Source organism: Anas acuta, chromosome 12 (assembly GCF_963932015.1).
Source record: "Anas acuta chromosome 12, bAnaAcu1.1, whole genome shotgun sequence".
NCBI lineage: Eukaryota > Metazoa > Chordata > Aves > Anseriformes > Anatidae > Anas > Anas acuta.
The window spans coordinates 5,273,107-5,288,991 of NC_088990.1; the positions used below are offsets into that span (position 1 = coordinate 5,273,107).

A 15,885-nucleotide genomic window follows, 5' to 3' on the forward strand; every position below is an offset into this window, starting at 1 on the left:
ACACAAAAATTGCTCTTAATGAGCACAAGCATTAACTGTTTTTCATCCCAAAATGTGACACTGTTGCCTACATTTGCCAGTATTTTACCCGGCTCTCCTGCTCCCTGCGGATGCTACCTTCTAAGATGTTTCAGGCAACACAGCTGCAATATTCTTTTGCCAAAATGCCCTTTTGACTTAGACTGTAAAGTGCTTCAATATATATTTTAGTGGCATTAAAAGGATTAAAGAATAGTGTAGTTAATTAAATAAAGATAGATTTTTTTAAAGGTAAATTTATGAGAAAAAGATATGTGTTAAGAAAAAGAGGGTGAAGAAATACAGCTGTCCAAGCATAAGAATAGGTTGTATATTAAAGTGTAGTCATTAAATGTCTTGTGGAAAACATTGCTGTATTGAATAAGAAATTTATACAAAGAGAAAATGCTTTATTTTTAAAAACATTAAGCAGACTTTTGTTGCAATGGATATCAATAACTATTGACCTTTGTGACCATGAATCTTCTGAGCCCCAGAAACAAGCAGCTAACAAATCAAACACCCACTCCAAATGGAGAGCTCTTCATCCTTCACAGAGATTTCTACTGTGTGAATATGCATTTTCAAAATCTAGATCAAATAGAGGCCCTTAGTACCAGCTTGTGCTGGCTGTTGGGCAGACGTGGAGTCCTGGCCATGGGATGAAGAGAGGGCAGGAGTGAAGCGTGTCAGTGGGATTAAGTCTTAGGTGACACCAGACAGGCTGCCAAAAGATGAGGTGTATTTGGCATACAGTTGTCCGCATCTTAAAATTGGTAAGGACATGTATGTATCTGCCTCTTGTCTCCTCTCATTCTATCATAGCAAGAAATATTTTTAGAGCAATGGATGAAAAGATATTACTTAATAACTCACTATCGTTAACTGGGCTTCCCTACCATACACTTCAATGGTAGGTCTTAGTTGACAAACAGGGAGCAGGGACCACAAAATAAAATGGTTACATGTTTATGAGATGGTAGAAATGTTGTTAATTCTCAGTTCCTTAGTCCAGTTATTAGGCTGAATTACATTGTAAACCTGAGACTGCTTATTAACTGTATGCATACAGTTCTGGATTTGCAAAATCCATATGCATACAAAGATGATGACTTCTGTGTATTGTTAAGAAATTTTTAATAAATTATGTTTTGGTAAAAGTTAGGGAGAGAGGCTCTCCTGCCAGTATAACATGAATTTTCTGTTACTGGTCACATATCTAGGCCCACAGAAGACTCCTGGTTCTCCAAGCCCATCATCAGAAACCCTTTCTAAATATTCCTCTTACTAAATTTTCATAGGCTTCCCTAATATGTCATTTCTTCTATTACTCTGCTCTCTGACGTCACCTTCTAGATGATCTTAGATGTTATTACAATTTTACTCAATGTTTGGATAGCACTATTATAAATAATATTCAAAATCACCATTTTTTTTTTCCCTTTATACTATAAAACTGTAATACTTGTCTGTAGGGATATTTGTTTACACTTTCCTATCGTATGAGTACTGTGATGATTATTGTTGCACTGTTTGTAAATTCTACTACCTCCCAATCAGCAATTCTATATGTTTTGTACTATTTTTAGTTAAAATAATAATTAAAAATAAGAAGCCAGATGAATAGTATCCATTGAATTTGGTAGTATGAAAACAAGCTAGGAGAAATACAATCACAGATATGTCTGCCTTTATTTCCCAGCCTGTATGACCAGGGACCCATTTACAGTTGAGTCCATTAGGACTAACTGTGGACATAGGAGTGAGACTTGACTGCATGTATTTGTATCCACGGAAGAACCCTTTACCCATTGAAGCTTCACATCTACCATTAATAATTTTAGTATTAATCTGGAAAAAAGAAGATAGGGCTGAAAAGGAAAGCTGCCTTGGAAATGAAAAGCCAAAGAGTATTGAGAAAAAAAATCTTGCTTATTAGGAAGCGGAACACAAATGCTGAGACCTTACATTTTAGGAAAAAGTGTTGGTAAAACTTCTGCCATTGGCACTTTAAATCTATTTTGTTTAGGATCAATAGGCAGCTCTTGTGTTTGTTGATGGAATGTTAAATCCAAATATTCATACATTTTAGTATCCTTCCAGTAATGAACAAAGGGAGGAGTTATTATTATTATTATTTTTAAAGCCAGATATATTTGGGGATGAAATCAATTCTTTAAATATTTTATGTTCTGCAGAGTTATCTGAAAGACAGCATCAGCCTGAAGATCAATTGCAGAATGAAAATCTGTACATTACTTTTTTTTTTCTTTTTTTTTTCCTTTTTTTCTCATAATTCTAATAACTTTACTGCTCATGAATTAAAAATAAATAAATAAATAAATTTGTTTGTAAGCTGTGAGAGAGAACAAGGAATGAGAAATTAATGCCTTAAAGTTAGGCTCCTCTAGGTTTAATTTTTAGATTCTTTTAAATATTGGTCCTTGCCCTTTCCAAAGTTATTTCTGTTAGCTATTTTCCTAAGCCTGCTGTAAACTGCCAGTTTTCCTCTGTGTTAATTATTAATATGACCTGTTTATGTACCAGTTATCCAGCTAACCATTAATGTCTGTTTACTCATTGATGACCTTTGCAACTACATGCCAGGCTCTTGGCCACTAAATGTCAACATTTTTTAATAGCCTAAAAATACTCTTCATTGCTTAAGATTATCTACTTTTTTTTTTTTTTTTTTTTAATGTGAAAAACAGAAATTAAATACCTCTTATAATTCACAGAGTTTCGTATAAGGCTATTTCAGCCAAATGGCACAGTTAAAATAAAAGAAAAATCCTCTATGATATCCTTTACTTGTAGTCTTGTTTTAAAATGAACCACAACAGGAAAAAATACAACTCCATGATACAGAAATAATAAAAAAGAATTACCATAAGTAAATCTTCAAGATTTTTCCTTCAGATATTCAGTATTAACCCAAACACAAATAAGATCTCTCCTAATAATAGCTAAAGGCTACACTGGGGACACAACTGATTCAAAGCTGAAAGTGGTGACACTGAAAGTGGTGACACAGATTTTTACCCATGATCGCAAACTCTATACATATTTTTAATATTTGCTCACTAAATGTGCCTAATTTAAAAAGACAAGCAGTAGACAATGATGAAAAAGTATTTGAGGGCTCGTCCCACTCAAATTGATGTGTAGGGTGGCCTCATCCAATCTGCCACTGAGATAAGTGGAACAGGCAGCTTTCTTCTTCCTTGGTCTACTAACATCCTTTTGTAAGAACTGCCTTGAAATATTATCTTTTTGATCACAATTTGCAGGTCTGAAATTGGCCTCCTATTGAAATATTTTCAAGTATTAGCATCATCCCAACCATAAGTAATGGTGATGGCATTTACAGGGATTGCAGCTTTGATGTATATATAGGGTATACATTCACATTTTCTTGTTCATTGGAGTTCTAACTTCAGTAAAAATTAGGTGTTTTTTTTAGTTACAGCCTTGAACACTTGCTGTGACTGTCACTTCATGTTGAATTTATCATGCAGAATGTAAGTAGTAATGCTGAGGAGCAATCTGTCATAAGCCATTGTATCAATAATTTCTGAAGGGGTTTGTTTTGGTCCTGGGTGGGAGGTAAGCTTTCTAGATCCCTACCCTCGGTTGCATAGACCATTTAGGCTCTGTAGTATTTTTTCAAAGGGATTTGGCTGGGCTGAAACACATCTACTTAAACACTGTGCTTCTGTAAAGGATGGTTATACAGTACTTCAAGCATATAAATGCCTTTCAGGTTTTCTGTACTGAATGATAACTCACCTTGTCTTTCTCGGTGAGGTAGGTAATAAATAGAAATCTGGACTGTAACTGAGACATTCTGACTTAGTTAGATCTTCTGGTGTCCTGAAAAAGACAAGTAGACTCAATTACCATGCCAGCAACTACATAAAGATTGTCAAATTAAATCCAAAAACCTATGTTTAAATAACGGTATGACAAAAACTGAGAAAAGGCAAGAATATCAAGCTCTTCTGACATTTTGACCTGAAGTTATAGTACTGTGGAAAAAAAAAGAAAAATGCTCTTTAGAGTGTGCATTATTATCTTGAAAGACAGAGGCACAGGACTTGGTCAAATCCATCTTAGCCTAGAGACATGGACAAGTGGTGCTGCAGCCATTAATCCATTCTGTGTTCCTGCTTTTTACTGAGCTGATCTCACAGTTTATTTGATAAATAAATAAATATACAACTAAAAGGAAAAAAAAAAAGATTTTTTTTTTTTTTTTTTTCGAGAGTCTGTCAACCAGCACCTTAATTAAGCCCCCAAAAGCCACGTGAGTTGGATAAGTGTTCTGTTGAATTAGTGTCACCCACCACTGCCATGGAGCTATCCCAAGGTTCAAGCACAACAGCTGTCTAATGGTTTATAGTGACACTGCACAACAGGATAGAAACTGAAGAAGCATACAGCATCCGATTGAAACTGCGGGGAGACCTGAGAGAGCATGCAATTATTCCTGTTGGAACTTCTTCAGAACACTGGCTTGGTGCCCCAGTCTTGCAAAGCATGCCGTGGAAACTTTAATGAGATGCAGTTGTAGAGCGTAGGCTTCCTTTTAGATATCATTGAAAGACAACAACTCAGCACACCTTAGCATCAAGCTAGGAAATGAATGCAGTACTGACTCAAAGGATGGTGCATAGACCAGAATCATCAGCACCATTCCTCACAATAACTAGGTCTTCCTTGGAGGTCTCTTGTCTAAGACTGACCTAGCTTGACACATCTTAGCTTGTGAGACAAGGGACGAGGCTCAAATGCAATATTCCTCTGGGAAGTGCTGTTTTGTGTTCATCTACTTTTATATACAAAGCAATGACATATTTAATCAGGGCTTTTCCCTCCCCTCAAGATACATATTATTTACAGGGAGCTGTTTAAATTTTCCAGATAAATATGTATTCAGAGTCTTTCCAAGCTATATAATGTGCTCTATAGATCAGAGCAACTCCATTTAAAATTGTTTTTTAGAAACACAAATTATAATTTGATAGACTGGAACAGCTCTATCGGTTTCATAGATAGCTGGGCATTTATTTTCCACTATAAAGATCATAATATTTACCCAATGGACCAGAACAGCTCCTTCTTAGCCTTTACTCCCTCTATTATGCCACAATTATTTAAATACAGATTCTGCTTGCATTACTTATTTTGTCCCCAAGTGGATGGGGATCACTTGGATGAGTGAGTAAAAGGGGCAGGTGTTGTCTTAGACATCCCATCATCTTCTGAAACACTGTTTAAAGATCTAGATAAAATAGGAAGAGATTAAAAACTGATGGCTTCCATGACTATTTTTATTTATAATGTATCCTTCAGTTCTCTGTCTTGTTCAGTGGGAGAGTGGCTTATTCAGCCATGTGTTGTATGCATTGCAGGTGGGAGATATTTTAAATGCCTAAATGCTGACAAGGTGAGTGGTTAGGGCATGATTTCATTATATACACACATATATATATATTTATATGTGAAAGCACAAGAATAATTTCTATGATTATTACATTCCTGCTTTATTTTTGTATAACTGCAAAAGGCAGGAGCATAAATCCATACCGCAGGGATATGCGTTATCTTGTTATTTATTTGTGGAGAGCTAACAGAATGCTTGCTGCCATATGGACCACAGCAGAGGAAACATGTTCTAAAGAGCTTTTCTTGGTGGTACAATGGAGATATTGCTGCTGCAGTGGCTTCCTCATGTGGGGGCAATGCTATCTTAGATTTTCAAAACTCGAGGAACTTTTACCCACTGAGGAAGATTAGCAGCTATCATTGTCATCAATGGACATTGCCTTGGGGTTCCCTGATGCTAAATGATGACCATTTATGTAGATTCTGCACACCCTTTTATATTGCTTAATTTATAATTTAATTTCTCAGGGTGTCTGATTTAAAAGAACCCTTTTATCTGGCGTCATACTCTCTGATTTTGGAATAGGACTTTTTTTTTTTTATTTCATTTATTTTATACATATATATAAAATAAATTAATACAGAGAGCCAAAGGTAACCATTATTGAACTAAGAGCAATACATATCGAACCCATTTTAACTTGTGGTGAAAGATATGATCTGTCAGCTTATTCCCTTCTCTAACTTATTATTCTAGACTTTGTGTCTCTCTTAGCAAGAATGTTCTCACAGCTGTCAATATTCAGCTATGGAAGTAAAGGTAAAAACCATTTTGGTATACACAGTTTCCCTCATTTAAGAGGTTAACCAAAGATGTTGCAGGGTGTGACTGCATTTTTCGCCTACATGTGATGATGGCTGAGCTGCAGGATGGCTGAACTGTTGGATTTTTTTTTTTATGTTGTATGTTTCATCCAAGTCTATGACTCCTTTCTTTCACAGCCCCTTTCTTCAAAGAAAATGCCCTGTCAGCAAGTTCCCAGTCCTCCGTCATGTTCTCCCCTTCTTCAGCTGGTCCAGTTCCAGCTCCACTACAGGCCTCCAACAACACAAAATATTTTACTTCCAGAAGGCTTACTCTGATTTATATCCCAGATGAGCAACTCAAAAAGCATATGAACAGTGAAACACAGTTTGGATTTCAGTGAAACACAGTTTTACAGAGCAAGAAGAACTGAAATTTCCTGAAGTTCAGGGACTGTCTATTGTGGGGCCTGAGCCAAAGGTTTTTCCTGAGCAAGAGTTCTTAGGCAAAGGATTTTCCTGATTGAAACAGGAATAGATGGATGTCAGATGTTTAATCTGGGTTGTAAAGAGTCTTTTTTTCCTCTGGATAGTTATGGTACCGGTTACATGATCAATGTATGGTCAATCTAACTGTAGGCTGCTGATAAAAGGCAGTTCAGGCCTCAGACACATACTCTTTCCATCTAATTTGCATTTACACTACTTCTCTGGCCAGATTAACATGACCAAAAGCTACTATCTTGTTTATTCCCCCAGTAAGGTTAGTTTTGAGGTGGTGCAGTGAGCTGACCCTGCACATTTACACCACTGTTGACACTGATGCCATAGGGACTTCAGGGACATCCAGCCCACAGTGAAGATGCAGATGAGAATGGCAGCAGCCGGGGCACCAGCAAAACCCCTCCATCTGGGCACAGCCTTGACCAGGACAGGATTACAGTCATGGGAGTTCGGCCCATCCATTAATGTCTGTCTAAACAGGGTCATTGCAGGGTCTGTTACAGAGATCTAATTAGAGGTCTGTTTTTTTCTTTAAAAGTCCTTGCCTAGTATTTCCCTTACTTTTCCAAACACCCTGAAGTAGACAATACATCATAATGAGGTCAAAGCAGAGGGAAGAGGAAAAAAAAATGAATCCCAGCAGCCCCAGAACAATGACAGTTTTCATTTATTATCTAGAAGTCATGTGAGTTTTAAAGTCACCAATCATCATCAAGAGAAGAATGGAGCTAGATGCTTGACAAGGAAGGTGCTGTCTGCGGCAGCATAATATTCAATTTACTGCCAAGGCTAACTGACTTCCGAAGCAATAGGAGAATAAGCGAAATAATTGATTTCTTACCTCAAAGGTACTATGGCATCAGAATTACACTAGCTATGTTCAGTTGCCCCCTTTAAAAACAAAAACAACAAAACAAACCCCCAAACTTTCCTGGTTTTATTTTAGTCCTCAAAAAATTAGAGGTTCTTAAAGCTTTCTTGGGACCATATAAAAAAATGTCTTTCTTTGTGTATCAAAGGTGCAAGAAAACCTAAAATACACACCTACCTAAAGCACATTATGCTGTCTGCCTGACGTTGCAAATAACCTGCCACAAAATTTAAACTGCTTCTTTGGCATTAATTTTATTCTGTCCCAAAAGCATCATGTTCTTTGTGAAGTTTTTGGTGGGGGTCCTTGCAGAAATGAGGGCATCGGATTTCCTTAACATGACCCTGCCCAATTCCTGTGCCTATATATTGTCTATTTAGGGAAACATTCCACTGTCCTTGCTCATGCTGAGCACTCCCATAGATATAAATCATTATGCTGTGGAAACAGGCACAATTCAGCGTGACTAACGGACCCTTCTGTGCTGATGAACATTAATGGATGTGGCATCATACATGTCCACAGAGCTGAAACCAGTGGGACAGCTGGAGTAAAGTGCTACTCACTGTGAGTAAGTGTAGCAACCCCTGAGTTGTGGATAAGTAGCCTATTTGGAATAGGGATCTGCCAAATTATAGAAAGGCACTTTACCGATGTGAATAGCTTAAATAAGTTTTAACTTTTACGTCAATAATCACACTTCACAGTTGGAAGGAGCTGTAAGAATATCAAGCCAACACATACATAGGTGCAGTAGTATAATCTTACAATGTGGGATAGTCTGTTGTCATAATTGTTAAACATAGTCAGTAAGGAGTAGTTATTAATGCCCAGCAAGTGGTTAAGTTCGACAAACTTAAATATTTTCCAAAACAATTTATATTTATTAATGGCTACTACAAAATCCATTTGCCCGTAATCAAGCGAAACTTGAAGGTTCTGGCTTTCTTAAGTGCTGAGAGTCAACAATATGAAAGTAAATAGTGGAGGACATTCCAAGATAGTATTAACACATTGATTTATTGATGATTGCACAATGGGAGGTTATCTTTTGTTAATTGACTCTGTAAATAAGCTCATAGGCGTCTCAAGCAAAGAAAAAAAATCTATTGCTACTAGAAAGTCTACAGGGTGAGGTAGCTACACCACTCCATAAAGTGTTCGCTGTGCTGTAAAACTCCTTGCGTCTGGCTGAGAGGTATTTCTAGCAACAAATCCCAGCAGGTGCTCATGCATATGTGGTGACACTCAAAATGTTGTTAGCATACACCCTGTATGTGAAAAAGTTTACCTTGAACTTCATAGAAAAAGACAAGCAAGGAACAAGGAGGGATCATCCTGGAGCTCACAGATATATTTACAAATCTTCATACATCAGCCAGATGTCCTGTTTGATCTTTCCAGGTGATATCTTGCAGGTCCACTTTTCAGTTTGAGCCAGGACCCATCTTTGTCACCTCAAACCTGAGGCCAAATCATTGCTGGTTCATCAAAGCTATGTTGCTTGATACCTCCCTGTGAAATATTTGACAGATGCTTAGACATCAGGACAGAGCCATAATCAGTCTGAACATCCTACTTCACTTGGTGTAAGATCCAAGAGGGAAAGTCCTTTGCTCCTGATTCAACAGACCTGAGCTGTGAGCAAACAAAATTTCTACTCTTGGCTGACAAAAGCAGAGAGACAGGTGGAACAGGAGCACTTTGGCCACAGAGCTACTGTACAGGGACAACCCAGTAGTGCATTTTTATTCCCGTAAAATGTCATGAGCTCTCAAAGAAATTGGCTGCTTCTGGCTGGTGACCCTTATGAACCACCTGCACTGAGTCACACTCCTTTCCCTGTCATATCAACAACCTCAGTGGACAAAAACCAAACAACTTGTGCTACTTCTCTAGGAAAGCACCCAGGCCATGAGAACAAAGGCTCTGCTGTTTCCTAATCTCAATAACAATTAAGACATCAGATTAATAGAATCTTTAAATGCTTTGTCGGATACATGTGGAATGCTCTCTGTTTGCATTACTATAAAGCCTATCAGTACCCTTAGCATTAAAGGGCACAAGGGAACATAAAGTATCAGGGTTTCAAAAAAGACCAAGCATGAAGCCTTGCACTGAAAAAAAAAAATAAATAAAAAGCACATGTCATTTCTTGTATGCCTAGCTTCCTGAATTTCTGCTCAGCATCACCGAAACCTGAAGTTTACCTCAGAGAGGACAGGGAATTCCCTTCCTTCATGAGATGTAGTTTCCTTTTTTATCTCCTTCACCTTGTTCCTCGGCACAAAATTGCATTCAGTGGTTCACTTAATGACTGTAATGCCCTTGGTTAATAGGATTTCACTACAATTCCTATCCTTTAACTTGGCATTGGAGCCCCGTGTGCATTTAGCGTTAGCTGGGTATTTTAAAGTGCTGTCTGCCTGGGAACAGCATGACAGCCCTTTCTCCCAATATTCTGAGTAGTAATCCTTGGAATTACCCCGGGATCAGACAGAAGTGTAGACCTTGTGTGAAGGTCTCAGATTTCCTTGCTGGGATCACATCTCATGCAAAGATTAAAGGCCACATCCACAAAGATATTTACATGTAGACTCTACTAGGAGTGAGGTGCCTGAATACATTTTGTGGGACTGGCCCTGGCTTCATTTAGCACACCTGGCTGACAGCAGGAGTCAGAGTGCTGACCTCCAGAGCTGGTGGTGAATGCCCACCGATTCTCTTGAAAGCAGCTGCTGATTTTTTGCAGGGACTTAGGAAAAAAGTTTTTCTGGAAAGCAGGCCTGGCTAAAGGGAACCTTTGGATCCTTTTGTTGGGGAGAATGGTGAATTTCATAATTTTGAAGAACTGTGAATTTTAGAAACAACTCAGGGATGAAATTTGTATTTTTCTTTTCAGTCATCTGATCTATTGTGACCCTTTATGTGCATGTTGTGACACAAAAGTACTTTTCCATTCTTCATTCCATTACTTGGACCTATAAAAAGAGTGACCACGTTGGGGGATTTCTATACAGACTGTTTCATTCCAGTCCTTGTCCCAGGAGGATTAGAGTTGTGGAAGATTAGAGTTAGGCTCATACTTCCCTCCTTCTAAATGCCTAGCTAAGAGATAACGGCCTTTGTTTAGGAAGCCTTAATATTTCCAAGGCAGTACTTGGGATGATGTGTTTTCACATTACCTCTCTCCCTCATATTTGGTGCACTCTCCCTCGTATGAATTCAGGAACTTCCCGTAATCCAAGCCATTCTCTGGAAGCATCAGTGACTCCATTTACGTCTTTGCCACCTTTTCTAAGAATGTGCTCATTTCATTGATCCCACGTTTCAACGCAGCAGTTGTCCCTGCCATTATCCTTGACCTAATCATAGCATTTAGGGATCCACATGTCTCATGGTCACAGACGAGCACACAGATAGAAACTGCCTTACAGACCGACCCATATAGCTTGCTTTAGATCCATGAGAACGGCGTGTGAAATTCCTCTTAGGTCTAGTTTCTTCTGAGCTGTGAGGGCCAAGATAGTTGTACTTCATAATCTGCTGGAATGCCTCTTCGCTTGCTTGCCATAGCCAGTCCCGCGGAGGAAAGAGGGGGGAGAGGATGTGCTCCAGCCCTAAGATCAGATGTCGGGCACAGGTGCTGGCAGCAGAGCAGTGGAGCAGCCCCCTGGTATGAAATCGCAGGCTGGCCTCATTCTGTGGACCTTCTGAAAACAGCCCGAGATTGTGTATCATGAGTTATGGCTGCGATATAAAACTGAAAGCCTGACTGCATCTGTTAGTTAAAAATTGCTGTGAGAGCTTACTGCTAGCTCTGAGTTTCAGCTAAATCTCAAACAGGGTGGCTGCGCTGTACCTTCCTAATTAATTGCTCTCTTAGTTTTGGTTCTGCAAGTTAATTTTCACTTCTCCTCCTGCTCACAAACTGACACGGATTAGAGGCTTTCAATGGAGACAGCTATTCACAACATGTACCTTGGATTTGGATTTAGATCTTGCCTTCTTCCCCAAATGCTGTAATGTTCTTTGATGTGGAGTTGCCACTTTCTGTCCCAGGGGCCACATGTCTGGGGAAGAAAAGGAATCTCCTTTCGCAAAGGGAAAAGTTGCAGTTGCCCTGGGACATATGTTGAAGCAAAACCTGCATTATTTTAGCTCAAATGGGCCAAGAACATGTATAAAGACTGGTATTGCACATCCAGTTTTGTGCTCTGCAAGTGAAGAAGCAGCTTTGTAGACACATGCAGAGCACGTACAACCTTTTACACCTTCATTTTGATGGCATGTACTGCATTTTTTTTCTCACGGTCTGGCTGCTCATAGATGATCTGCTGTATGTTATTTTGTCATCCCCTATCACCAGTGAAGTATCTGTTCCTGTTCTCATGTAAATGAATGTTAGACATCTTGGCTTCCAGAGGACAGTGTCAAACCTCAATGAGGAAGAGGTAGAACAGCACTGGGATGAGACACTCTTAAAAGCTTCTTAAATGATCCAGGAAGGAACATTCATAAGTGCTCCTCTTCCCTCTAAGACACTAATGAGTCACTCCTTAATCAAAACCTGTCTATGCAGAGCACTGTCCTGCTGACACAAGAGCAAGCTTCACCTCTGCAGACCTTTAAATTTACTTGTCTGAGCTTTCTTTTCCTTAGAGGACATGGCTGATCACAGTGACCTTGCTCCTCTCCAGATCAGGTTGGTGTACCATGAGTTCATCCTAGAGATGCAAGGGGATGCGGTATTCCTTTCACTTCCTATGTTAAACCCTGGTCTTGTAGTCTTAGTGCAGGCTGCTCAGGAGATTTCTACATGTCCATCCCTCTTCCAGAGCTGGCAATGCTCCAGTAATGGGTGAAATGATCTTTCTGCATAGTTTGCATGTATTTTCTTTTTTTGTTTATGAAACACTTTGGGTCATTTTGAGACGACAGGTACAATGCAAATGGAAGTCATTACTAAATCAATAAACAATATTAGTGTTAGCTCCTTGCTGTCAGATGCTACAGCATGTTAGGTTGCCACGTGCGCAACATGGCATTATATTTCTATTTCTTTTACACTCTCAATGACTGAATGCATTTCCAAAAATGACTTTCATAGAAATTTTTGTCAGCCCAGTGTTTTCAGCACAGGAGATGCCTCGCAGAGTTTAGAAGGGAAACTGCCTTCCTAATAACTCATAGCTGTTGTGGCTACTATGTAAATCTCTTTATCCAATCAATCAGACATGAAATAAAATACACTGACCTGATGCTTGGCTAGCATGTAAATTCCAAGTCACATGAGGCCCGGGGAGTTATAGTGCAGAAGAAGGAGTTTTCATTCCCCATTTGTAAGATGATATCTGCTGTGCTCATTAAGCGAAAATATTTTGGGGTCTGTGTCTTACAAGGTAAACCTGCTCTATTGTGCAAAAGAACATTCACTGAAATAGCTAACATGGATCATCTGATGACATTAGCTTTGTAAGTAATTTCCATGATGTCAAGGGTACACTGGAGATTAAAGGAGGATTAAGACCTACTTGCACAGTCAAAGCATCACAGTAAATTGACTTGACTTGGCAGGCTGCACCTCAAGTTGGCAAGTTTTCACTAACTAATCATATAAAATCCAGGTTTGTGGTGTTAGTTAGACTACACTTTCACAGAGGCCAGGAAACGTTAAGCTTTCAAGGTGGGAGGTTTTAGGAGCTAAAGGAGGAAAAGGGAGGGGAGACTGTCAAGGAGAGTTTTGCAGTGTCAGGGTGCCAAGAGGTGCTAAGTAAAATAACGACCCAGTTTTACTAGAGGAGGCTCTGCGTTTTAGGAGCAACCTGGTTGGATTCCTACCCAAAGGGCTTTTCCTGCAGCAAAGTTTATTTTTTCCCCTCCCTCTCTCTGACACAGAATGCAATCTCCTCTTAAAGGATCAGACCCCGCACAGGAACTTCACTGAATAAAGATGAGTTTATATTTTAAAAAGGAAACAGCTGGATTGCAAAAGCAAGGGAGGTAGGCAGCTCTTGTTTCATTAGCTAAGGGAAACTCAGGGCCCCAGAGGAGAACAACTGGGAGAGCAGCCATGACAGAGAAAAAAAAAAGGAAACAGAAGATCATAAAGAACTAATAATGAAAAATGGAAAGTGAGAATGAGCCAAGAAAAACAGGCAATAAATAGATTAAAAAAAAAAACGAAAACCAAAAAACAAAACACACACACACACACAAAATAAAAAAAAACTTGGGGAGAACAGAAATGTAAAGTGACCAGGCAGGAAGAGAGCAGGGCAGAGAGTATGGATTTTCTTGAAATGAAATAAATAATTCTGCAGTTTCTCAAGAACTTGATGAAAAATGGGAAGTGTCTCATGGCTGATCTCTAGGTCTCCAGACTGGTGCCCACTTCAATATAAAAATGAAGGAGAAACTCTGTATAATTTCCCAGCAATTTGTTTGCTGCTTCCTCTGTAAGAACAGAGTGAGTTTGGCTGGGCAAGAGAGTCCAAGCTCCATTCATGCTGATGAATTAGGGTCCTGTAAGAGCAGCTTATAAAAAATGTATCTGATGATTGTTTAGAAGGGTCCAATCAACTGTTTATCTGTGCAGTAATCACTGGATGATGAGTTGGAGGTAACTTGGGTGTGGGACAGTGCATAGGGGGAGTCTCTGAAAGGTTTCAGATGAAGAAAGGGTAGAGATTGAAGGAAGAGGGGGCTAGGAAGAAAAACAGATACTAGTCTGTCCTTCGTCTTGAGATCTGTTCATTGTGATAAAATTTATAAACATGGCCAAGACTTCATAGTCCAAGAGAGAACAGATTTTTTTTTTTTTCAGCTGCCCTTCAATTACATCCATAATAATCCTGCAGCTTTATATGGTTTACAGACGACACTTCGCCCAGCAGAAATGGTGCTATTCTTTAAATTGTGCTGTGCTCATTAGGTTTTAATAGGAGCAGTTGTTTAAAGGGTGGGTGGGGGCGGGAGGGGGAATGCACTTGGTGATGCATAGTGGAATGTACATTAATCTTGTTAATGACAACACAGTTAATGGCTGGCAAAACATTACTTTTGAATTAACCTTTCTCTTGTGCAGGCTATACTTGAGAAACAGAGCCAGGACACTGAAGATACAAGGAAAGTGCATGAAGACAGGGATACAGGATTTCCTATGATTTTATGTTGTTCTTAATTAGGAAGCATATTGGCAGCAAATGCTAACATGTGTTGGGATGTTTAGCTGTAGCCAAATAAATGTTTTCTATTACAACTCTGAATTCTTTGCCTAGCCAGAGCCCATGCTGTTCTGTTCATGTCTTACAAAATCCCTTTATAAGTCATTTTGGGGGCCAATTTTCTGTTGGCTTATACTGCAGAGTTACTTTGAACATATGCACTCAGACTCCAGAAGGGTCGTTGTCCTCACATTTTTTTTTTTTTAATTCTATTTTTTTTTTTTTGAGTGATAAATGGGGAAGCCCTTCTTATGAAATGCTTCTGTAACCCAGCTAAACAATAGCCTATAGTGAGCATGCTCATTTTAAGAAAAAAAAAAAAAAAGTAGGGAATAGATATGTCTGGATTTCTGTCACATGTTCACACATAGGCTGAGTGAATAATCTATAATGAATCATTTATCTGACATTTACTTTTTTTTCTCCTGTTTATGAATGGTCTGCAAATACTCTGCTGTTTCTTTTTTCAGTTCTGTTTGTCATTCCAAATTATTAGTTAAATAATTTTTGATCTGGCTTGTAGGTTATTTGACAGCAGTTTGCTATGAGCATTCACAGTTTTTAACTCCTGTTATTACAATGATGTGAATACATAGCTAGTGTCTATCTTGAGTAGTAAAAGTCTTTTCTGGTGAAAATGGAAATTTTGGGTTTTGCCTTTATCTGGAATTTTTCTTGATATCTGGCCACATTTAGACAGGAAATCTGATTGGTGTCTCATACCTTTGTGTTTGAGTCTTGTATGGTCAGATTATGGCATGAAACTGTTTATCAGGCAGAATGATCCCCACGTATCAACATAAGGTATAGCTCGCGCGTGCATAAACTGAGTAGAAAAACTCAGTCACAAAAGGTGTATTTATTTATATGAGAACTCAAAATGATCTTCTGAGTTCTTGCATTAGCCTTCTTCAGGCCAGTGTTTGCTCTGGGGGAGTCTGACATTGAGTTATTGTGGCCTTGTGTAAGCAGGCAACCTGATTCCCTCCTGCGAGGAATGGCAGATCATCAGTTCATGCATGCAGAAACACTTTGTTGATATCTGGAGAACCAGAGGATTGGAGTGGAATACGC

General features: G+C 38.9%; 1 long non-coding RNA gene across 1 annotated transcript in view; it reads right to left on the minus strand.

Annotated features, from left to right (window-relative positions):
- Positions 1 to 15,885, minus strand: part of LOC137863263 (uncharacterized) — a 70,417-nt gene that overhangs the window by 40,021 nt on the left and 14,511 nt on the right. Inside the window, exon 2 of the long non-coding RNA XR_011100807.1 lies at positions 3,808 to 3,891. This is a non-coding gene — a long non-coding RNA (uncharacterized lncRNA). The remainder of the gene's footprint in view (positions 1 to 3,807; positions 3,892 to 15,885) is intronic.